The sequence below is a fragment of the Tachyglossus aculeatus genome, chromosome X3, assembly GCF_015852505.1.
Source record: "Tachyglossus aculeatus isolate mTacAcu1 chromosome X3, mTacAcu1.pri, whole genome shotgun sequence".
Taxonomy (NCBI): domain Eukaryota; kingdom Metazoa; phylum Chordata; class Mammalia; order Monotremata; family Tachyglossidae; genus Tachyglossus; species Tachyglossus aculeatus.
The window spans coordinates 30,115,523-30,138,732 of NC_052099.1; positions in this window are offsets into that span (position 1 = coordinate 30,115,523).

Here is a 23,210-nt window from a genome sequence, read left to right on the forward strand (position 1 = left end):
ATTTATTTTATTCTGTTAATATGTTTTGTTGTCTGTCTCCCCCTTCTAGATTGTGAACCCGCCGTTGGGTAGGGACCGTCTCTATATGTTGCCAACTTGGACTTCCCAAGCGCTTAGTACAGTGCTCTGCACACAGTAAGCGCTCAATAAATACGACTGAATGAAAGAACGAATTATAGGTTAGCATTTGGTGACATTTCTAGATATCTGAAATTATATCACCTTAGCTTTAAGTGTACAATGGAAACTCCTGGAAACCGAGCCTTGGAAAACCCTCCGATCTCTCTTCGGACCGGGCTAAAATATCTGTTTGGTTTTCTTCTCGTTTGTTAAAAATAATTTTGCTTCAGAAAAAGGAAGCGGGGAATCCGTTTGCCTTCCTGTTGTGCTCTAGATTTTTATTCCATATTTAGTTGGGCCTTTGCCCTAACCAATGCATTCATTAGCATGGCTCAGTGGAAAGAGCCCGGGCTTGGGAGCCAGAGGTCATGGGTTCTAATCCCAGCTTCGCCGCGTGGCTGCTGTGTGACCTTGGACAAGTCACTTAATTTCTCTGTGCCTCAGTTCCCTCATCTGTAATAATGATAATGGCATTTATTAAGCGTTTACTATGTGCAAGGCACTGTTCTAAGCACTGGGGAGGTTACAAGGTGATCAGGTTGTCCCACGGGGGGCTCCCAGTCTTAATCCCCATTTTACAGATGAGGTAGTTGAGGCCCAGAGAAGTGAAGTGACCTGCCCAAAGTCACACAGCTGACAAGTGGCGGAGTTGGGATTTGAACCCATGACTTCTGACTCCAAAGCCCGGGCTCTTTCCATTGAGCCACGCTGCTTCTCCAATCTGTACAATGGGGATGAAGACTGTGAACCCCCTGTGGGACAACCTGGTCACCTTGTAACCTCCCCAGTGCTTAGAACAGTGCTTTGCACATAGTAAGTGCTTAATAAATGCCATTATTATTATTATTATTATCATTGGGAGCCAGATGTCATGGGTTCTAATCCCAGCTCTGCCGCATGGCTGCTGTGTGACCTTGGGCAAGTCATTTCACTTCCCTGAGCCTCAATTACTTCATCTGTAAAATGGGGATGAAGACTGTGAGCCCCACGTGGGACAACCTGTTCACCTTGTATCCCCCCAGTGCTTAGAACGGTGTTTTGCACATAGTAAGTGCTTAATAAATGCCATTATTATTATTATTATCATTGGGAGCCAGAGGTCATGGGTTCTAATCCCAGCTCTGCTGCATGGCTGCTGTGTGACCTTGGGCAAGTCACTTCACTTCTCTGAGCCTCAGTTACCTCATCTGTCACTTAACTTCTCTGAGCCTCAGTTACCTCATCTGTAAAATGGGGATGAAGACTGTGAGCCCCCTGTGGGACAACCTGATCACCTTGTATCCCCCCAGCGCTTAGAACAGTGCTTCGCACATAGTAAGCACTTAACAAATGCCACCATTATTATTATTATTAAACCCTAATGTGTTTCTATTTATTTATTTATTTATTCTATTTATTTATTTATTTATTCTATTTATTTATTTATTTATTTATTTTACTTGTGCATTTCTATCCTACTTATTTTATTTTGTTGGTATGTTTGGTTCTGTTCTCTGTCTCCCCCTTTTAGACTGTGAGCCCACTGTTGGGTAGGGACTGTCTCTATGTGATGCCAATTTGTACTTCCCAAGCGCTTAGTACAGTGCTCTGCACATAGTAAGCGCTCAATAAATACGATTGATTGATTGATTGATTGATTTCCGCGAAACATTTGGGTTTAGGGCACTGGAATGTAAAAACACCAATTACTGATGCGGAGCAGACAGCTGAAGGGAAGCGCTTGGCACATAGTAAGCACTTAATAAATGCCACAATTATTATTTTGAAAGCTGAAGTGTACGCCGTTCTCCGCCAAGTCCGCAGGTTAGAGACTCCCTTTCCTTCGAGTCCGTCTCGTAACGGACGGAGAACTCGCCGGCCAATTCGCTTGAACTGTACTCGCCCAGGCGCTTAGTAGAGTGCTCTGCACACAGCAAGCGCTCAATAAATATCACTGATCGATAGATCTCATAACCAGACTCATCAGGATGTCTGTTCTTGTGCCTCAGGCAGGGAGACAGGTGAAAACATACGGAAATCCAAATGGAAGAGTTCCAGGGTTTTGGGAAAACGCGTTTTATGCACAGATGAGATTGGAACTGTCTTCTAGTTGCGGCAGGGAGGATTGGGGATACTCTACCGCTTCATATCCGACATATCCGGCAGACGATCACTCTCCCCACCTTCAAAGTCTTATCAAAAGCACGTCTCCCACCTGCACTTACGCACGTATCTGTAATTTATTTATATATATTAATTTCCGTCCCCCCCCTAGGCTGTAAGCTCATTGTGACTGTGATTGTGAGCTCTTCTAGGCTGTGAGCCCGCTGTTGGGTAGGGACTGTCTCTATATGTTGCCAACTTGGACTTCCCAAGCGCTTAGTACAGTGCCCTGCACACAGTAAGCGCTCAATAAATATGATTGAATGACTGGATGAATGCATTTATGGTGCCACTTCCAGGCAAGTCAGTCGATCGTATTTATTGAGCGCTTACTGCGTGCGGAGCACTGGACTAAGAGCTTGGGAAGTCCAAGTTGGCAACATATAGAGACGGTCCCTACCCAACAAAGGGCTCACAGTCTAGAACTTTTAAACCTTGTACAGCATTTTCTTTACAGATGAGGTAACTGAGGCACAGGGAAGTTAAATGACTTGCCCAAAATCACACGGCCGACAATTGGGAGGGGAAGGAGGTGGGGAGGTGATGGGGAGGAGGAGAGGAAAAAGGGGGCTCAGCCTGGGAAGGCCTCCTGGAGGAGATGAGCTCGCAATAGGGCTCTGAATGGAGGAGAAATACGATCGATCGATTGGGAGGATTTAGAAGTGCCTTTTTTTGTTGCTGTTCCTGCTCGACTGGCTTCAAACTTCAGAGGAAAAAAAAGTACGTTTCTTCTCATCTTCAGCTGCAGCGCACCTGGCTGTGCTGGGCTGGAGTTTACTTTGAGCGAGGGCAACTCACAAATCAACAACACAGAGACACACGGCCACCTGCAGAGGCACAGCTCATGTTAAAGGATGCGAAATTCTACTTCAGAAAGGGGATCCGCTGACAAAGAGGAAAGGCGCTTGGTGTTTTGGCACAGGCGGATGAACAGAGAAGCGGTATGGCCTAGTGGCTTAAGGATGGGCCTGGGAATCCCTTTTTCCTCTCCTCCCCATCCCCCCTCGCCCTACCTCCTTCCCCTCCCCACCGCACCTGTATATATATATTTGTATAGATTTATTACTCTATTTTACCTGTACAGATTTACTATTCTATTTATTTTGGTAATGATGTGCCTAGAATGATGGCACAGGTAGACAAACAGAGAAGCGGCATGGACTAGTGGCTTGAGGATGGGCCTGGGAATCCCTTTTTCCTCTCCTCCCCATCCCCCCTCGCCCTACCTCCTTCCCCTCCCCACAGCACCTGTATATTTGTACAGATTTATTACTCTATTTTACCTGTACAGATTTACTATTCTATTTATTTTGGTAATGATGTGCCTAGAATGATGGCACAGGTAGACAAACAGAGAAGCGGCATGGACTAATGGCTTGAGGATGGGCCTGGGAATCTCTTTTTCCTCTCCTCCTCCCCATCCCCCCCGCCCTACCTCCTTCCCCTCCCCATAACACCTGTATATATATATATTTGTACAGATTTATTACTCTATTTTACCTGCACATGTTTACTATTCTATTTATTTTGGTAATGATGTGCCTAGAATTCTATTTGTTCTGACGACTTGGTCACCTGTCTCCATGTTTCTCAGCACTTAGAACAGTACTTTGCACATAGTAAGCGCTTAACAAATGCCATTATTATTATTATTATTTTGTTGTCTGTCTCCCCCTTCTATTCATTCATTCATTCAATCGTATTTATTGAGCGCTTACTGTGTGCAGAGCGCTGGACTAAACGCTTGGGAAAGACAAGTTAGCAACAGATAGAGATGGTCCCTACCCAACGACAGGCTCACAGTCTAGAAGGGGGAGGCAGATGACGAAACAAAACATGAGGATAGGTGTCAAGTCGTCAGAACAAATAGAATTAAAGCTAAATGCACATCATTAACAAAATAAATCGAATAGTAAATATTCTAGACTGCGAGCCCGTTGTTGGGTAGGGACCGTCTTTATATGTTGCCGACTTGTAGTTCCCAAGCGCTTATTATAGTGCTCTGTACACGGTAAGCGCTCAACAAATACGATCGAATGAATGAGTTGGAGGATCTGGGTTCTAATCTGCCACTCGTCTGCTGTGTGACCTCGGGCGAGTCACTTCATTGTGCCTCAGTTACCTCATCTGTAAAATGGGGATTAAGATTCTGAGCCCCTCGTGGCACGTGGACGGTGTTCGACCTGATTAGCTTGTATCTTCCCCGAAGCCTAATGCAGTGCCTGGAATATAGTAAGTGCTTAACAATGCCTGAAAAGATAGGCTTAACAAATACCATTTTTTTTTAAAAGAAAAAACAGCTGACGTTCAGGTTGGTTTCAAATACCTGGTGGATAATTAGCAAAGCCTTTTATATCCTTCCCCCACAGGAAGGTAAGAAAATTACTCTTGGACAGGAGAAACTCTGCAAATTTTATCTCCTAAAGAGGTAAAATTCTCTCCTTGGTGATGTGTGAACACACAATTCTCTTGGGCTGCCCAGGTGAGAGAGAGGGAGATTTTCAGCTCATAAAAACTTTCCGCTTTACAGTCATACCGCACAAATAAAATCAGATGAGCTATTCGAGGCAAGTGGGGCAGAATCTCCCGGTCATATCCTTTAATTTTAGGGGACATAAAATTATAAAATCCCGTCACATTTGAGCGTTGCTGAAATTTCTTCAGCTGCTCTGCATTATCAGAAGAGTCTCTAAGTTCCATCTTCAACTCTCAGGCATTGTTCAACTAAAGAGTGTAAGATGTGACCAAGTTCTTCAAAAAAAAAAAAGAATTCATTTTCTTTCATTTTCTGTAAGAAAATATCTTTCTGTATGAGTAGGAAGAATGCTATTGTTAGTTTAGATGGCACAGAGTAATACAGTTTATACAAAGCTTGAACTGTTCAACTTTGTTCTTTGCAGAAATTTAATGAAACGTGGAGAAAAGAAAGAGGATGGTTATTTCCAGGCTGAAAGAATGAAATAATCAGTGTTACGAAAATATGTGCTCCTCCAGCTTTGTCTCCACTCCCCAGAAGTCTTTATTTTGTTCCTTTCCTCGCCTTATAAAATATTAACTAGAGCTCTTCCAAGGCTATTCCTTTGCTCTCTAATTCTTCTTTGCTTCGGGGGGGTGACGCTGTTGTGTGGAAGACATATGCATCCTTTGCAAACCCCTTAAGCTTTGCACAGTGGAAAGGCCTTATTATAGTGTACTCTCCCAAGTGCTTAGTACAGTGCTTTGTGCACCGTAAGCGCTCCATAATAATAATGATGGTATTTCTTAAGCGCTTACTGTGTGCAAAGCATTGTTCTAAGCGCTGGGGAGGTTCCAAGGTGATCAGGTTGTCCCACGGGGGGCTCACAGTCTTCATCCCCATTTTCCAGATGAGGTAACTGAGGCCCAGAGAAGTGAAGTGACTTGCCCCAAGTCACCCAGCTGACAATTGGCGGAGCCGGGATTTGAACCCATGGCCTCTGACTCCAAAGCCCGGGCTCTTTCCACTGAGCCACGCTGCTTCTCATAAGTATAAGTATAGTATAAGTGTAAGTAGGAGGGACACCAAGTGTTGAATCCCCATTTTACAGTTGAGGAAACTGAGGCAGAGGGAAGTGAAGCGACTTGTCTGCTCCATTTTTCCGAATGCTTTGCATTGATTGAAGGCACATCTTGTCCAAGAGGCCTTCCCTAAGCCCTCATTTCCTCTTTTCCCACTCCCATCTCCCATCTCCAAGAGGCCTTCCCTAAGCCCTCATTTCCTCTTTTCCCACTTCCATCTCCAAGAGGCCTTCACTAAGCCCTCATTTCCTCTTTTCCCACTCCCATCTCCAAGAGGCCTTCCCTAAGCCCTCATTTCCTCTTTTCCCACTTCCATCTCCAAGAGGCCTTCCCTAAGCCCTCATTTCCTCTTTTCCCACTCCCATCTCCCATCTCCAAGAGGCCTTCCCTAAGCCCTCATTTCCTCTTTTCCCACTTCCATCTCCAAGAGGCCTTCCCTAAGCCCTCATTTCCTCTTTTCCCACTCCCATCTCCCATCTCCAAGAGGCCTTCCCTAAGCCCTCATTTTCTCTTTTCCCACTTTCATCTCCAAGAGGCCTTCCCTAAGCCCTCATTTCCTCTTTTCCCATTCCCATCCCATCTCCCACTCATGTATAGTCTTGTCTTATGCCGTCGAGCCGTCTCCGTATATTCGTAATTTATATTAATAGCTGTCTCCCCCTCTAGATTGTAAACTCGTTGTGGGCAGGGAATGTGTCTGTTATAGTGTTGTGTTACACTCCCCCGACCGCTTAGTACAGTGCTCTGCACGCAGGAAGCGCTCAATAAATACTATTCACTGATTGAAGGTGCACATTCCAGAAATACAACTGTTTCTTGAGAAACAGAACCCTGAGAAAGTACTTGTGGACTTATGATTTTATGCTTTTCTTCTCTGAGGCCTAAAGTGTGGGAGAGGGGAAAAGCAAGCAGAATATAGTGAAAGAGGGGAAAAGGGAGAAAGACTCCAGTCCAATCAGACTTGCCCCGGTATTTATCCTGCTTTGAGTGTTTATTTACGTTTACATCATTTTGTTTGTCTTAGCTTCCTCTATTAGATGGCAAATTCCTCCAATTTGTAGTCTGGGAATTCTGTACAATCCCAAGGAGGAAGTATGGTCTTAATAGCAGCGTGGCTCAGTGGAAAGAGCACGAGCTTTGGAGTCAGAGGTCATGGGTTCAAATCCCGGCTCCGCCACTTGTCAGCTGTGTAACTTTTTATTTTACTTGTACATATCTATTCTATTGATTTTATTTTGTTAATATGTTTGGTTTTGTTCTCTGTCTCCCCCTTCTAGACTGTGAGCCCACCGTTGGGTAGGGACTGTCTCTCTATGTTGCCAACTTGTACTTCCCAAGTGCTTAGTACAGTGTTCTGCACACAGTAAGCGCTCAATAAATACGATCGATTGATTGACTTTGGGCAAGTCACTTAACTTCTCTGTGCCTCAGTGACCTCATCTGTAAAATGGGGATTAAGACTGTGAGCCCCAGGTGAAACAACCTGATCACCTTGTAACCTCCTCGGCACTTAGAATAGGGCTTTGCACATAGTAAGCGCTTAATAAATGCCATTATTAATAATAATAATAATGGTTGTGGTATTTCATTCATTCATTCATTCAATCGCATTTATTGAGCACTTACTGTGTGCAGAGCACTGTACTAAGTGCTTAGGAAGTACAAGTTGGCAACATCTAGTGACGGTCCCTACCCAACAACGGGCTCACAGTCTAGAAGGGGGAGACAGACAACAAAACCAAACATGTGGACGGGTGTCAAGTCGTCAGAATAAACAGAAGTAAAGCGAGATGCACATCATTAACAAAATAAATAGAATAGCAAATATGTACAAGTAAAATAAATAGAGTAATAAATCTGTACAAGCATATATGCAGGTGCTGTGCAGAGGGGAAGGAGGTAGGGCGAGCTGGGATGGGGAGGAGGAGAGGAAAAAGGGGGCTTAGTCTGGGAAGGCCTCTTGGAGGAGGTGAGATATCAATAGTATTTGTTGAGCACTTACTAGCTGCCAAGCACTGTACTAAGCACTGGGGTAGATTCACAATCATCAGATCCCACCTGGGGCTCATAGTCTAAATAGAAAGGAGAACAGGGATTGAGTCTCCATTTTGCAGAAGAAACTGAGGCAGAGAGAAGTGAAGTGACCTACCCCCAAGTCACACAGCGGACAAGTGGCAGCGCCAACATTAGAACTCAGGTCCTCTGGCCCCCCAAGCCCATGCTTTATCCAACAGGGCATGCTAAAAAGGCTGCCCACAAGGAGCTTACAGTCTTAGAGAGGGAGACAGATATGAACATAAATGAATGTATTAGGGGGAATAAAGCGTGCAAATCCAGCGTGGCTCAGTGGAAAAGAGCCCGGGCTCTGGAGTTGGAGGTCATGGGTTCAAATCCCAGCTCCGCCAGTTGTCAGCTGGGTGACTTTGGGCCAGCCACTTAACTTCTCTGGGCCTCAGCTCCTTCATCTGGAAAATGGGGATGAAGACTGTGAGCCCCTCATGGGACAACCTGATCACCTGGTAACCTCCCCAGTGCTTAGAACAGTGCTTTGCATATAGTAAGCGCTTAATAAATGCCATTATTATTATTATTATTATTACTCTGGGGTAGAGGTTAGGGGGAATAAAGCGTGCAAATCCAAGTGTAAGGTCGATGTATAAAGGAGAGAAGAGTAAAGGAGGGTTTAGCCGGGGAAGGCATGTTGGAGGGAACTGAGGCACAGAGAAGCTAAGTAACTTCCCAGCAGCGTGGCTCAGTGGAAAAGAGCCCGGGCTTTGGAGTCAGAGGTCATGGGTTCAAATCCCGCTCCACCAATTGTCAGCTGTGTGACTGTGGGCAAGTCACTTCACTTCTCTGGACCTCAGTTCCCTCATCTGTAAAATGGGGATGAAGACTGTGAGCCCCTCGTGGGACAACCTGATCACCCTGTAACCTCCCCAGTGCTTTGAACAGTGCTTTGCACATAGTAAGCGCTTAACAAATGCCATCGTTATCATTATTATTCCCAGTGTCACACAGCAGGTAAGTAGCGGAGAGGGGGGTTAGAACTCAGGTCCTCTGATTCTCCTTCCACTAGGCCATGCTGCTTCTAAATAAAAAATGAAATAAAAGTGAAAGGCCCACATTTAAAATCAGTGTACACATTTTCCGGATTCACTAGAGATATTTTGCATTCTCATCTCCAGTGTATGAATTTTTGAAGACGCACCTGGTCCTCTTAATGCTCGTCTCTAAGGCTCTTAGGACAAATAATTACGATTAAGTATGTGAATCAGCAGAAGTGCATACCTCTTCTATTCAGGTACTTCATCAGAAACGTAAGCCAAATTGTTATTAACTGGGCCGGGGAAAGCGACATGAGCAAAGTCCTTTGAATAGTTGAATTGTTCCACTGAGGTTGCAGTTGTTAAGAAAAAAAAAAAGAGCTATTTCAGTGATGGATGACTGAGATTTCAGCGAGAGAGTGAAGCAAAATTGGGTGATATTTTTGGCCAAAATTACAGGAACCAGTGTGTGTTTTGGATTCAAACTCAGGAGCGGGGATGAATACAACTCACAGAGGCCCAATCGAAGATGCCAACCCCTCTAAGACATTCTCTTGCAGCTCCGAAATGGAGAAGAGACGCGGACTGGGTTACATTACCTTGTCGTTCACAGGCCATTTTAATCTCAATCAACCAACTTGGACTTCCCAAGCGCTTGGTGCAGTGCTCTGCACACCGTAAGCGCTCAATAAGTACAAATGCATGAATGAATGGTATTTGTTCAGCACTCACTACGTGCCAGGCGCCGTACTAAGCGCCAAGGTGGAGTCGAGCGGCTTGGGTTGGACACAGCCCCTGTCCCGCGTGGAGCTCACAGTCTTAATCCCCATTTTACAGATGAGGGAACTGAGGCCTAGAGAATGAAGACTGTGAGCCCCATGTGGGACAACCCGATGACCTTGCGTCTCCCTCAGTGCTGGGAGTGGTGCTTTGCAGATAGTGAGCACTTAATACGTGCCACCATCATTATTATTATTATTATTAGTCCAGTGCTCTGCACCCAGTAAGCGCTCAATAAACACGATTTAATGACTGAACGGTGCAAAAGAATTGTATTTATTTTGTTAATATGTTTTGTTTCGTTCTCTGTCTTCCCTTTCTAGACTGTGAGCCCACTGTTGGGTAGGGTCCGTCTCTATATGTTGCCAACTTGTACTTCCCAAGCGCTTAGTACAGTGCTTTGCACACATTAAGCGCTTGATAAATACGATTGATTGATTGATTGATAACTAATAATTATTAAGCACAACTGTGTAGCAAGCACTGTAATAAGTGCTTGGGAGAATCCTGTAGAGGTAGAATCTGTAATTTCTACGCACAAGGATCTCCTCCAAGAGGCTTCCCCCAGTAAACCCTCATTTTCTCTTCTTCAACTCCCTTCTACATTGGTCTTGCACTTGGATTTGCGATCTTTTTTCACCCCACCCTCATCCTTCAGGAACTTCTTCCTGCTTGTTGTTTCAATCCATTAATCGATCCTATTTATTGAGCACTTACGGTGTGTAGAGCACCATACTAGGCTCTTGGCAGAGTAGAGAAGCAGCGTGGCTCAGTGGAAAGAGCCCGGGCTTTGGTCATGGGTTCAAATCCCAGGATCCACCACTTGTCAGCTGTGTGAATTTGGGCAAGTCACTTAACTTCTCTGGGCCTCAGTTCCCTCATCTGTAAAATGGGGATTAAGAATGTGAGCCCCATGTGGAACAACCTGATCACCTTGTATCACCCCAGTACTTAGAACAGTGCTTTGCACATAGGAAGCGCTTAACAAATACCATCATTATTATTATTATTATTATCCCCACAGCATTCATCCATTCAATCATATTTATTGAGCACTTACTGTGTGCAGAGCACTGTACTAAGCACTTGGAAAGTACAATTAGGCCAAAGATAGAGACAATCCCTACCCAACAACAGGCTCAGAGTCTAGAAGACAGCACTTAAATTCTCTATAATTTATTTATTCATATTAATATCTGCCTCCCCCTCTAAACTGGAATCTCCTTGTTGGCAGGGAACATGCCTACCAACTCTGTTATACTGTAATGATAATAATAATAATAATAATGACATTTATTAAGCGCTTACTATGTGCAAAGCACTGTTCTAAGCACTGGGGAGGTTACAAGGTGATCAGGTTGTCCCATGGGGGGCTCACAGTCTTCATCCCCATTTTCCAGATGAGGGAACTGAGGCCCAGAGAAGTGAAGTGACTTACCCAAAGTCACCCAGCTGACAACTGGCAGAGCCGGGACTTGAACCCATGACCTCTGACTCCAAAGCCCTGGCTCTTTCCACTGAGCCACGCTGCTTCTCTACTCTCCCAAGAGCCTAGTATAGTGCTCTACACGCTATAAGTGCTCAATAAATAGGATAGATTAATCGACTGAAATAACAAGCAGGAAGAAGTTCTTGAAAAATAGAGTTTGTAAGCTGTAAGCTGTAAAAGCGCAATGAAAGGACAAAAGTGTTGAGGTGATGGCAGGGAGGATGTGATCGGAGAGAAGAAAAATAATCAAATGAGGGGGGTGAGCGTTTTGGAGGCAGGGAGAGCTCTGTTCCGGTAGATTTGAAGGGAGAGGAATTCCGGGGTGGAGGAAGGGAATGAGCAAATAATAATAATAACAATGGCATTTATTAAGCGCTTACTCTGTGCAAAGCACTGTTCTAAGTGCTGGGGAGGTTACAAGGTGATCAGATTGTCCCATGGGGGGCTCACAGTCAATCCCCATTTTACAAATGAGGTAACTGAGGCACAGAGAAGTGAAGTGACTTGCCCAAAGCCACACAGCTGACAATTGGCGGAGCTGGGTTTTGAACCCCTGGCCACTGAATCCAAAGCCCGGGCTCTTTCCACCGAGCCACGCTGCTTCTCTAGACTGTGAGCCCGTTGTTGGGTAGGGACCATCTCTATATGCTGCCAACATGTACTTCCCAAGCGCTTAGTACGGTGCTCTGCACACAGTAAGCGCTCAATAAATATGATTGAGTGAATGAATGAGGCAAGTGTCTGTTTTGAAGACCATTTTTCTATAGAAAAATATCAACGGTGGGGCTTGAATCTGCATAATGTGGCAACCTAGGGTTAATGGGAGTTCTTTCAAGACCCTTGGGTGGCCGCTGTCTATCAAACTTGTACTTCCCAAGCGCTTAGTACAGTGCTCTGCACACAGTAAGCGCTTAATAAATATGATTGAATGAATGAATGAATGAAGCAGGCTCACACGCAATTCGAGAGGCGTATGTGGGCACAACCTTACGGCTAAAATATCCTACGGTTTGGATCCTAATTAAGTGTTCTTCAGTCCTTATCATGCTGAATTGCAAAAACGGCAGGTTTTGAAGTTTGGTTTGTTAAAGATTCAGCTACTTTTAGCACCCTTAAACCAAACCTAAATCTAGGGAGTTTTATCAGCATGTTGTGGGCTTTAATTTCTTCTGGGCAGAGCACACCGCTACAGACTTCTCAATTTGGATTTTGGAAGACTGGAGTTAATAATAATAATGATGGCATTTATTAAGCGCTTCCTGTGTGCAAAGCACTGTTCTAAGCGCCGGGGAGGTTACAAGGTGATCAGGTTGTCCCACGGGGGCTCACAGTCTTAATCCCCATTGTACAGATGAGGGAACTGAGGCCCAGAGAAGGTCAGTGACTTGACTTGAGTTAGGACCATCTCCTTGGAGATCTTATAATTTATATCTTGTACATATTTGCTATTCTATTTATCTTGTTAATGATAGCTTTATTTCTATTTATTCCAATGACTTGACACCTGTCCACGTGTTTTGTTTTGTCGTCTGTCTCCCCCTTCTAGACTGTGAGCCCGTTGTTGGGGAGGGACCGTCTCTATATGTTGCCGACTTGGACTTCCCAAGCGCTTAGTACAGTGCTGTGCACACAGTAAGCGCTCAATAAATACGATTGAAGGAATGAATGAATAATTTGGGGATTGCCCCCACGCCCCAATTTGTCCAGGCAAAATTAGCTTGGTGACCTTCAGATGTACTGGAAGTCTTTCCTTGAGCAGCATGCTAGGTTGGGAGAGACTATGAATCTGTCTTTTTTTTTATTCTTTTCATTTTAAATGTGCTGGTTTGGTGACATGGGCCCAGAAGCCTTGGTCGTAGATTAAATTTAATAAATGTAATAAACAAATAGCGCCTAGGGCTTTGCACAAAGTGTTGCTGAGTTCACAACAGCAGCCGTCGTTTCAAACGCAGTCACGGCTGCTTGGTGTATCCTACCGCGGGACTGGAAAGCAATATTACCCCTATTCCAAAAGGCAGGGAATGGAAAACAAATTCAATTCAAATAGGCTGTATTATTAAATAAGAAACGCGTGGCACCTCGGAAAAGGTGGCCTTCTTCTACAGTAGGGTGCTGTTTGAAAACATAGGTAGTAAAAAATTAAATTAAAAAGTATTCTGTATTTTTCTCAACCCCGGCAAAGCTCGATGCTACGTTCCGTCTCGCCAAACCGTGGGCGGTCTTAAAACCAACGCCAAAGGGAATTCATTCATTTATTCGTATTTATTGAGCGCGTACTGTGTGCAGAGCACTGTACTAAGCGCTTGGGAAGTACAAGTAGGCAACATATAGAGACGGTTCCTACCCAACAATGCGTTCACGGTCTAGAAGGGGGAGACACACAACAAAACAAAACGTGGAGACAGGTGTCAAGTCATCAGAACAAATAGAATTAAAGCTAAATGCGCATCATTACCAAAATAAATAGAATAGTAAATATGGACAAGGAAAATACATAGAGAAATAAATCTGTACAAACATATATACGGGTGCTGTGGGAAGGGGAAGTAGGTAAGGTGAGGCAGATGGGGAGGAGGAGAGGAAAAAGGGGGCTCAGTTTGGGAAGGCATCCTGAAGGAAGTGAGCTTTCAGTAGGGGAATGACATCTCGCTGGAGAAACACTATTTTACGTACACTTGTTGCCTTCCACTAAGCCTGATTGATGGTTCCTTTAGGCTATTACAATAATTGTGGTATTTGTTAAGACTTTATTGGGTGCCGATCACTGTATCCGGGATATTTATTCATTCATTCAGTCATTCAGTCGTAGTTCTAGACTGTGAGCCCCACGTGGGACAATCTGATCACCTTGCATCCTCCCCAGCACTTAGAAAAGTGTTTTGCACACAGTAAGCTCTTAACAAGTGCTATTATTGTTATTATTATTATTATTATTATTATTATTATTAAGCAGTTACTATGGGCCAAGCAAAGATCATGACAACTGGAAGTTTGAACACATTTGTAGTGGATGGAGAGAGGATTGAAATAGTTGACCATTCTTCTCTCCCGGGATCGATAACCGATAATAAAGGAACTAGTAGTCAAGAAATACGCCGAAGATTAACGTTAGGAAGACTCGCTATGAAGAGCCTGGAAAAAGTCATGAAACGAGCCGACGTAACAATTGCCACAAAAATACAAATTGTCAATTCTACGGCGTTTCCAGCGACAGTGTATGGATCCGAAAGCTGGACAGTGACGAAACAGGACAGAAAGGACGTCGATTCTGTCAAAATGGGGTGTTAGAGAAGGCTTTCGAGAATGCCATGGACCGCCCGAAGGACAAACAAATGGATTTTAGAGCAAATTGAACCGAAGTGGTCTTTGGAAGGCCAAATGGCTCGACTTAGATTAACATATTTTGGACACGTAATCAGGAGAAGACACGAATGCTAGGAAAAGTCCAAGGAAAATGAGGACAAGCAGACCAGCAGCCAAGTGGTTAGAGACCATCACCACGACAAGGGCAGAACCGTTAGAAAGGTTGCGGATTATGGCAGAGGACGGGACGTTCTGGAGAAAATATATCCATGGAGCCCCTATGATGGAACTTAACAATATAATAACGGGCCAAACCCCACACTAAGTACTGGGGTAGGTACAATGCAGTCAGCATTTTAGGAGACAAGATGGATAAAATTAAATTGATCCTCTCCCTCGCATTTTAATCTATATTCCATTGTTCTCCATATGCAAAGAAGCAGCTTGCTCTAATGGATAGAGTCAGAGCCTGGGATGCAGAAGGATCTGTGTCCTAATTCCGACTCTGTCACTTAATAATAATAATAATAATAATCAATTGTATTTATTGAGCGCTTACTGTGTGCAGAGCACTGTACTAAGCGCTTGGGAAGTACAAGTTGGCAACATATAGAGACAGTCCCTACCCAACAGTGGGCTCACAGTCTAGAATAATAATAATAGAATAATAATGATGGTATTTGTTAAGCTGGTGAGGATACAAGGTGATCAGGTTGCCCCATGGGGGGCTCCCAGTTTTAATCCCCATTTTCCAGGTGAGGGAACCGAGGCTCAGAGAGGTGAAGTGACTTGCCCAAAGTCACACAGCTGGCAGTTGGCGGAGCTGGGATTCGAACCCACGACCTCGGACTCCAAAGCCCGTGTTCTTTCCGCTGAGCCACGCTGCTTCCACTTTTCTGGGTAGCCTCTCATTTATTCACTCAATCAATCAATCAATCATATTTATTAAGCGCTTACTGTGTGCAGAGCACTGTACTAAGCGCTTGGGAAGTCCAAGTTGGCAACATATAGAGACAGCCCCTACCCAACAGCGGGCTCACAATCGTATTTGTTTGTATTCGCCAAGCACTATCCGAAGCGCTTGGGGGACTACAGTATAACAATAAACAGATACTTTCCCTGCCCACCACGAGCTTATAGTCTGGAGGCCTTGTGCATGTCCTTAACTTCTCTGTGCCTCAGTTACCTCATCCCCTCCCGCTTCCATGCTCACCCCTGCGCCCACAGCTCCCTCTCCCAAGCCCCTGGTCGACCAGCTATAACCCTCCAGGAGTGGAAATTTAATAGAATCATTTTCTGCCTTTGAAACCCCACACGCCGTATTGATCTTCCTCTTATAAGTGCTATTATTATGGATCGCGACGCCTCCCGACTTGTAATAGGACAAGAGATTCGTTCGGGAGTGTGTTCCCACAGATATTCTATAAAGGCTTTTTTGACTATGAACCGTGATTTTGAAAGAATAGCGGAGGTTCATTTTTTTCTCTTACGCAGGGCTGTTCTGGGAAAAGGATTAGGCTGATATTTTATAGATCACAACATTTCTTTGTGGATTGTTCAACTCTTATTTTCACCTAAGATATTCATTCTGTAGCTTTTTTTTTCCACGGCTGCAGATATTCAGGAGCGATCGGTCTAGTGTTTTTTCATGGTATTTGTTAAAACACTTATTGTTTAAACTTGTGATGCCAATTTGTACTTCCCAAGCGCTTAGTACAGTGCTCTGCACATAGTAAGCGCTCAATAAATACGATTGATTGATTATTGATGTGCCGTCAGTCAAATACTACCCACTGGGGTAGCTACATGATAATCAAGTTGGACACAATCCATGTCCCACTAAACTGTAAGCTCACTGTGGGCAGGGAACATGCCTACTAACTCTGTCGTACCGTACTTTCCCAAGCGCTTAGTACAGTGCTCTGCACACAGTAAACGCTCCGTAAATATGATGGAATGATGGGTTTTAGACTGTGAGCCCACTATTGGGTAGGGACCGTCTCTATATGTTGCCAACTTGTACTTCCCAAGCGCTTAGTACAGTGCTCTGCACACAATAAGCAATAAATACAATTGATGATGATTTTACGGGGGAGGTGGCTGAGGCAGAGAAAAGTTAGGTGACTCGCCCAAGGTCACACAACAGACATCGGTGGAGCGTGGATTAGAACCCCGGTCCTCCAACTTCCAGACCCATGCTCTATCCACTGGGCCACACTGCTTCTCACATATTTTTTTTATGGCATTTATTGAGCATTACTATGTGCAAAGCACTGTTCTAAGCGCTGGGGACGTTATGAGGTGACCAGGTTGTCCCACAGAGAGGCTCACAGTCTCAATCTCCATTTTACAGATGAGGTAACTGAGGCACAAAGATGTGAAGTGACTTGCCCAAAGTCACACAGCTGGCAATTGGCGGAGCCGGGATTTGAACCCATGACCTCGGACTCCAAAGCCCGGGCTCTTTCCACTGAGCCAGGCTGCTTCTCTTTGATCTAGAAATCCCAGTGTGTGAGTTTTGTTGAAAGAAAACTGTGAGCCCACTGTTGGGTAGGGACTGTCTCTATATGTTGCCGACTTGTACTTCCCAAGCGCTTAGTACAGTGCTCTGCACACAGTAAGCACTCAATAAATACGATTGATTGATTGATTGATTGAAAGAAAGCAAGGTTTTCTCAGGCTCCATTTTCTAGGACCAGAACGGGGTTCTAATATTGGGTCCCTCACCTCTCTGCTGTGTGACTTTGGGCTAGTCACTTCACTTCTCTGTGCCCCAGTTACCTCATTTATTAAAAGGGGATTAAGACTGTAAACCTCATGTGGGACTAAGGAAGATGTAGAGAAGCAGCGTGGCTCAGTGGAAAGAGCCTGGGCTTTGGAGTCAGAGGTCATGGGTTCAAATCCTGGCTCTGCCCACTGTCAGCTGTGTGACTTTGGGCAAGTCACTTCACTTCTCTATGCCTCAGTTCCCTCATCTGTAAAACGGGGATGAAGACTGGAAGCCCCCCGTGGGACACCTGATTACCTTGTAACCTCCCCAGTGCTTAGAACGGTGCTTTGCACATAGTAAGCGCTTAATAAATGCCATCATTATTGTTATTATGTATCTCCCCCAGCACTTAGAACAGTGCTTGACACACACAAATGCCACCATCATCATCTTATGGGACACGGACTGGGTCCAACCTGATTAGTTTGCATCTACCCCAGTGCTTAGTACAGCGCCTGGCACATAGTAAGCGTTTAACCGATACCATAATACAAAAAAGTGAAGAGGGAGGGGATGCAAAATGTTATGACAGTTTTTCATTCATTCAATCATATTTATTGAGCGCTTACTGTGTGCAGAACACTGTACTAAGCGCTTACCGTTTAAGGAATCTCTTTATCCTGGATCTATCTCAATCGAGTTCCTGGGCAGAAGCTCAAATCTTCAAGGATACAGGACTTCTGTTAAGGTATTTAGATCTTTTTTTAAAAAAATATTTTTAAAGGGTTTTTTTCCCTGCTAGATTCTGAGCTTTTTGTGAGCAGGGACCATGTAAACTGATTCTATTGTACTTTCCCAAGCACTTAATATAGTGCTCTGCCCACCGTTTGTTCCAATAATAGTAGTAAAAAAATTGAATAATTGTGGTATTTAAGGGTTTAGTATATGTCAAGCACATAGTACTAAACACTGGGGTAGATGCAATAATCAGGTCCCACATGAAGCTCATAGTCAAGTAAGCCCCCTCCTCCCCCTCCCCACAGAACCTGTATATATGTATATATGTTTGTACATATTTATTACTCTATTTATTTTACTTGTACATATTTATTATATTTATTTTATTTTGTTAATATGTTTTGTCGTCTGACTCCCCCTTCTAGACCGTGAGCCCGCTGTTGGGTAGGGACCGTCTCTATAGGTTACCAACTTGGTCTTCCCAAGCGCTTAGTACAGTGCTCAGCACACAGTAAGCGCCCAATAAAGACGATTGAATGAATGAATGAATGAATGAATGAACAAGTGTCGAATCCCCATTTTGCAGATGCGGGAACTGAGGCACAGAGAAGTTAAGTGACTGGCCTGAGGTCACAGAGCAAGCAAGTGACAGAGCGCGGATTAGAACCCAGATTCTAATACTCCCCCTTTTAGACTGTGAGCCCACTGTTGGGTAGGGACTGTCTCTATATGTTGCCAATTTGTACTTCCCTAGCGCTTAGTACAGTGCTCTGCACATAGTAAGTGCTCAATAAATACGATTGATGATGATGATGATGATTCTCTGATTCCCAGGCCCCTACTCTTTCCACTAGGCCACACTCCTCCTTAGCAAATCAAGAGTGATCGATCGGTTAGTTTGAGATAGGCTTCCAAAAGTGCCCCTCCAATGCCCCGGCTAATTCCCACTCCCTTGTCTCCTCTACTCTTCCGATACAACGGATGGTTCGCTTCTGGCTCATCCCATTTTAAGAGGGGATGGAATTTCGTCACGGGATTCACTCGTGACCTTCCAGGGCCGCACACAAGTCAGGAAGACGGATCCGCCGCGGAGCCGTAAACAGAGCTTCTGACCTTTCGACTGTTCTCGAATCTCCGTGGAGCCAACCTCGCCTCCGAAATATCGTTCGGCAAACAGAACTCCACTCGCAGATGTCAGAGGCACCACCGCCTTCCTTGCCACTGTGCCCCGCGACGCGTCTCTACACAAATAACTCCGCCGACGTGCTTGGAGGAAAACTCATCTTGCATCCCCGGAAGACCGTGTTCGATTCCTCTCTCCGTTATTTCTTTTCGTCCCATCTTCCCCAAACTAAAACTCCGTTCATCAATCTTCTACTGGCATCTTATCCCTATAAGCCTACCCCTCAACATCCTGTGATCAGAGGGGAAAACGCACTCAAAGTTCTACAAAAAAGCATCCTCAACATCAGTGTTCATTTCCTGCCTCCAGTCTATACTCATTCATTCACACATTCGATCGTATTGAGCGCTTACTGTGTGCAGAGCACTGTACTAAGCGCTTGGGAGAGTACCACAGAACAATAAACAGACACATTCCCTGCCCACAATGAGGTTACAGTCTAGAGAAGCAGAAGTGACGAGAAGCAGCGTGGCTCAGTGGAAAGAGCCCAGGTTTGGAGTCAGAGGTCATGGGTTCAAATCCTGGCTCTGCCAATTGTCAGCTGTGTGACTTTGGGCAAGTCACTTCACTTCTCTGGGCCTCAGTTACCTCATCTGTAAAATGGCGATTAAGACTATGAGCCCCATGTGGGACAACCTGATCACCTTGTAACCTCCCCAGTGCTTAGAAACAGTGCTTTGCACATAGTAAGCACTTTATAAATACCATTATTATTATTATTATTATTAATAGAGGAGGACAGGCATTAATATAAATATAGAAGTGACAGACATGGACATAAGTGGTGTGGGGATGGGGGGGGATGAATAAAGAGAGCAAGTCAGAGCGACGCAGAAAGGCGAGAGAGAGGAGGAAAGAAGTCAGTGAAGGCCTCTTGGAGGAGATGTGTTTTCAATAAGGTTTTGAAGGGGGAAGAGATACTAGGTCTTTGGAACATAAATAAAGTTCCCACCCTAGAGGAGGTCACAGCCTAATGGATCTGTGAACTTGATCCATTTCCCCGTCTCAAATCCCTTGTTCCCTCTGTTTCGTCCCACTCTCTGAGCGTTCTTAATGGCAGGAATTAGTAAAAAGAAAATGGAATTGGCTTTGGAAGAAGATAAGGCCGCCTTTTTAGTAGTAACATTAAAGCCCAAGAAATTGGTATTTAAAGGAAAGCGGGAGGCGGGAGTGAGGCCAGTAAAAAAAAAAAAAAATTCAAACCCCAAACAAATTAGAGCCCTAACCCTTTCTACTTGAAAGCACTTTTGGATCATTTTTATTAGCGATTCATCTCCCAACCATGAAGCGGTATGTCAGCGTGTTTTCCCCCATTTTACACATGAGCAAACAAGGATATTACGAGGCTCGCCGCCGGGCCCAAAGCAAATCGGGGGCAGAGTCAGGAATTGAGGCGAGATACTTTGGAATCCATTTCCTTTCCACCGCCTTCCTGGCTGCACAGCGGGACGTGGGCTATTCCAGAAATGTCTGAAGTGATCAAACATCAGTTTGGCACCATAGCTCGCGCTAATCGATGGAAACGAGATGACATTATCTTCTAATTTAACGGACACAGGATCCCATTCCCGAATCACCACATCGGGTTTGACAGAGAAGGGATGTGAGAGACTGTTGAGAAAGAGATTTCTATTTTCTATGAGGTTCTCTGATGGCAGTGGACGAATCGGCCACGCTAAAACCTCCAACGAATGGTATCGGACGGAGGAAAACTTCAGAGGAATAAGGATTTTTATTTGTAACCCGCTCGCTTTGGCGGAACGACGCGATGACAATGCCGCGAATGTCGGTTGGTGTGAAATGCTGGAGTGCTGTTGAGAAAATGTGACGGTGGGATAAAAACCCACTCCCGGAATTTGACAAGTTACCTAAGTTTTTAATCAACACACAAGCAGAACCTGCCAGATTCTAAGGACTCCATTTTGGTGTCAAATCCTTTACTGTGACATCTGCCATTTTTTTAAAAAATGAACCTTTTATTGTCAGGTTTTTAATGGATCGTTCTAAAGGAGCTTAATTTTCTTTTTGTAAATGGTGTGATGTATGATGTGTCATTATCCCAAACTGGTATTTTTTTTCCAGTCTATAATGTAAAATCCTTCAAAATAATTTATGGGATTTGTGTTGTAACCAAAGTCAGATAGAGGCAGGCAGACCGGGGCGAACGAGGACAAGATGGATTACAAATTCTACATTTATAGTCTGAATTAAGTGAAAAAACTTGCACTTTATGAAATGAAAAAGATAAGAATGTGGATTAATAGCCCTTTCACAGGACTGCTTACCTCAGAACCCAAATCTCCGAATTGTTCTGCTTCCAACCCACGCGTATTAATTTAAAAATCTATATTTAAGGCGGGACTAGAAGTCTCTCTTCAGCCTCATCAGATATGGATTTTCAATCTAACAGGTCCAGATGCGCATGTGGACTGGCTATTCTTTCCTTGGTGTCTCACTGGATGACATAAGGACTCATGTGGTCATCAGATAGCAGAAGCTCACTTTCTAGAGGACTGTGGTGCTGATGTGAAGCAAAAACGTAAGGCAAAAATCAGATAAGGCTCACAGGGTGGAAATCAGGTGAGAATGCTAATCAGGTAGTTAACATGGATGGCTCTTCCTCAATAACAAGGGTGGTATTTCCTAAGCTCCTCTCGGTGCACTGGACGCAGTCCATCTTCTACATGGAGTCTCACAGTCTAATCAGGAGGGAGAACATCTGTTTTACAGATGAGGAAACTGAGGCCCAGAGACATTAAGTGACTTGCCCAAGGTCACACAGCTGATAGTGGCGGAGTCAGGATTAGAACCAAGCACAGCCGAATGGAATGGGAGTTAGAAGGACCTGGTTTCTGATCCTAGCTCCACCACTTGTCTGCTGTGTGACTTGGAACTACTCACATAACTTTTCTGTGCCTCAATTACCTCATCTATAAAATGGGGATAGACTTGGGAGCCCCTCGTGGGACATGGATTGTGTCCAATACGATTAGTTTGTATAGAGAATGGGTGAGCAAAGCAGTTAGGGAGAGGAGAGTGGACGGATCGGAGCAGTTGGGAGAGGAGAGTGGACGGATCGGAGCAGTTAGGGAGAGGAGAGTGGACGGATCGGAGCAGTTAGGGAGAGGAGAGTGGACGGATCAGAGCAGTTAGGGAGAGGAGAGTGGACGGATCGGAGCAGTTAGGGAGAGGAGAGTGGACGGATCGGAGCAGTTAGGGAGAGGAGAATGGATGGATCGGAGCAGTTAGGGAGAGGAGAATGGGTGGATCGAAGCAGAGAGAGGAGAATGGGTGGATCGAAGCAGAGAGAGGAGAATGGATGGATTGAAGCAGGACAGAAAAGGAGAATGGATGAATCGAAGCAGTACAGGAGAGGAGAATGGATGGATCGAAGCAGTACAGGAGAGGAGAATGGTTCTCAGGGAAGACCTTTCTGGCAGAAGGTAGGTTTAGAAAGTCCAGGGAATCCCACCCAAAGTTACCCGTGGGCATCACAGTGACAAATAAATTAGCCTCCTGGAGGGCAGGGAATATGCCAACTCATTCGATCGGACTCTCTCTTAATCCACTGCTCTGCACAAAGTTAGCACTCAATGAATACAAGCAGTCGATTGGAGTACAGTAAACAGGACTAGAGCGCTTCATGAGAGGAAGAAGCCGAATTTACAACACCACAGAGCATGCGGACACAGCGAGGCATCGGCATCACGGAAGAAGATTGATGATATGTGAAGGCACGTTGACAGGTTAACTGGGCTCTGCAGCCATATACACACAAATTTCATCAGGACGCAGCATTGCCTAGTGGATAAAGTATAGGCCTGGGATTCAGGAGGACCTGGGTTCTAATCCCAGCTCTGCCCTTCTCTGCTGTGTGACCTTGGGCAAGTCGCTTCACTTTTCTGTGCCTTAGTTACCTCATCTGTAAAATGGGGATTAAGAATGTGAGCCCTCTGTGGGACAGGGACTGTGTCCAACCTGATTAACTTGTATCTACCCCAGCGCTTAGTACAGTGCCTGGCACATAGTAAGCACTTAATACCACTAAAAAAAAAAAGAAGCATGCAATTAAAAAAAGCAAAACACATTCTCTTTAAGTAGGATGAATTATTTTTTCTTTGAGCACTCCCAGGGTACTTAGTGCTGTTCTGAGGGAACGTGTCT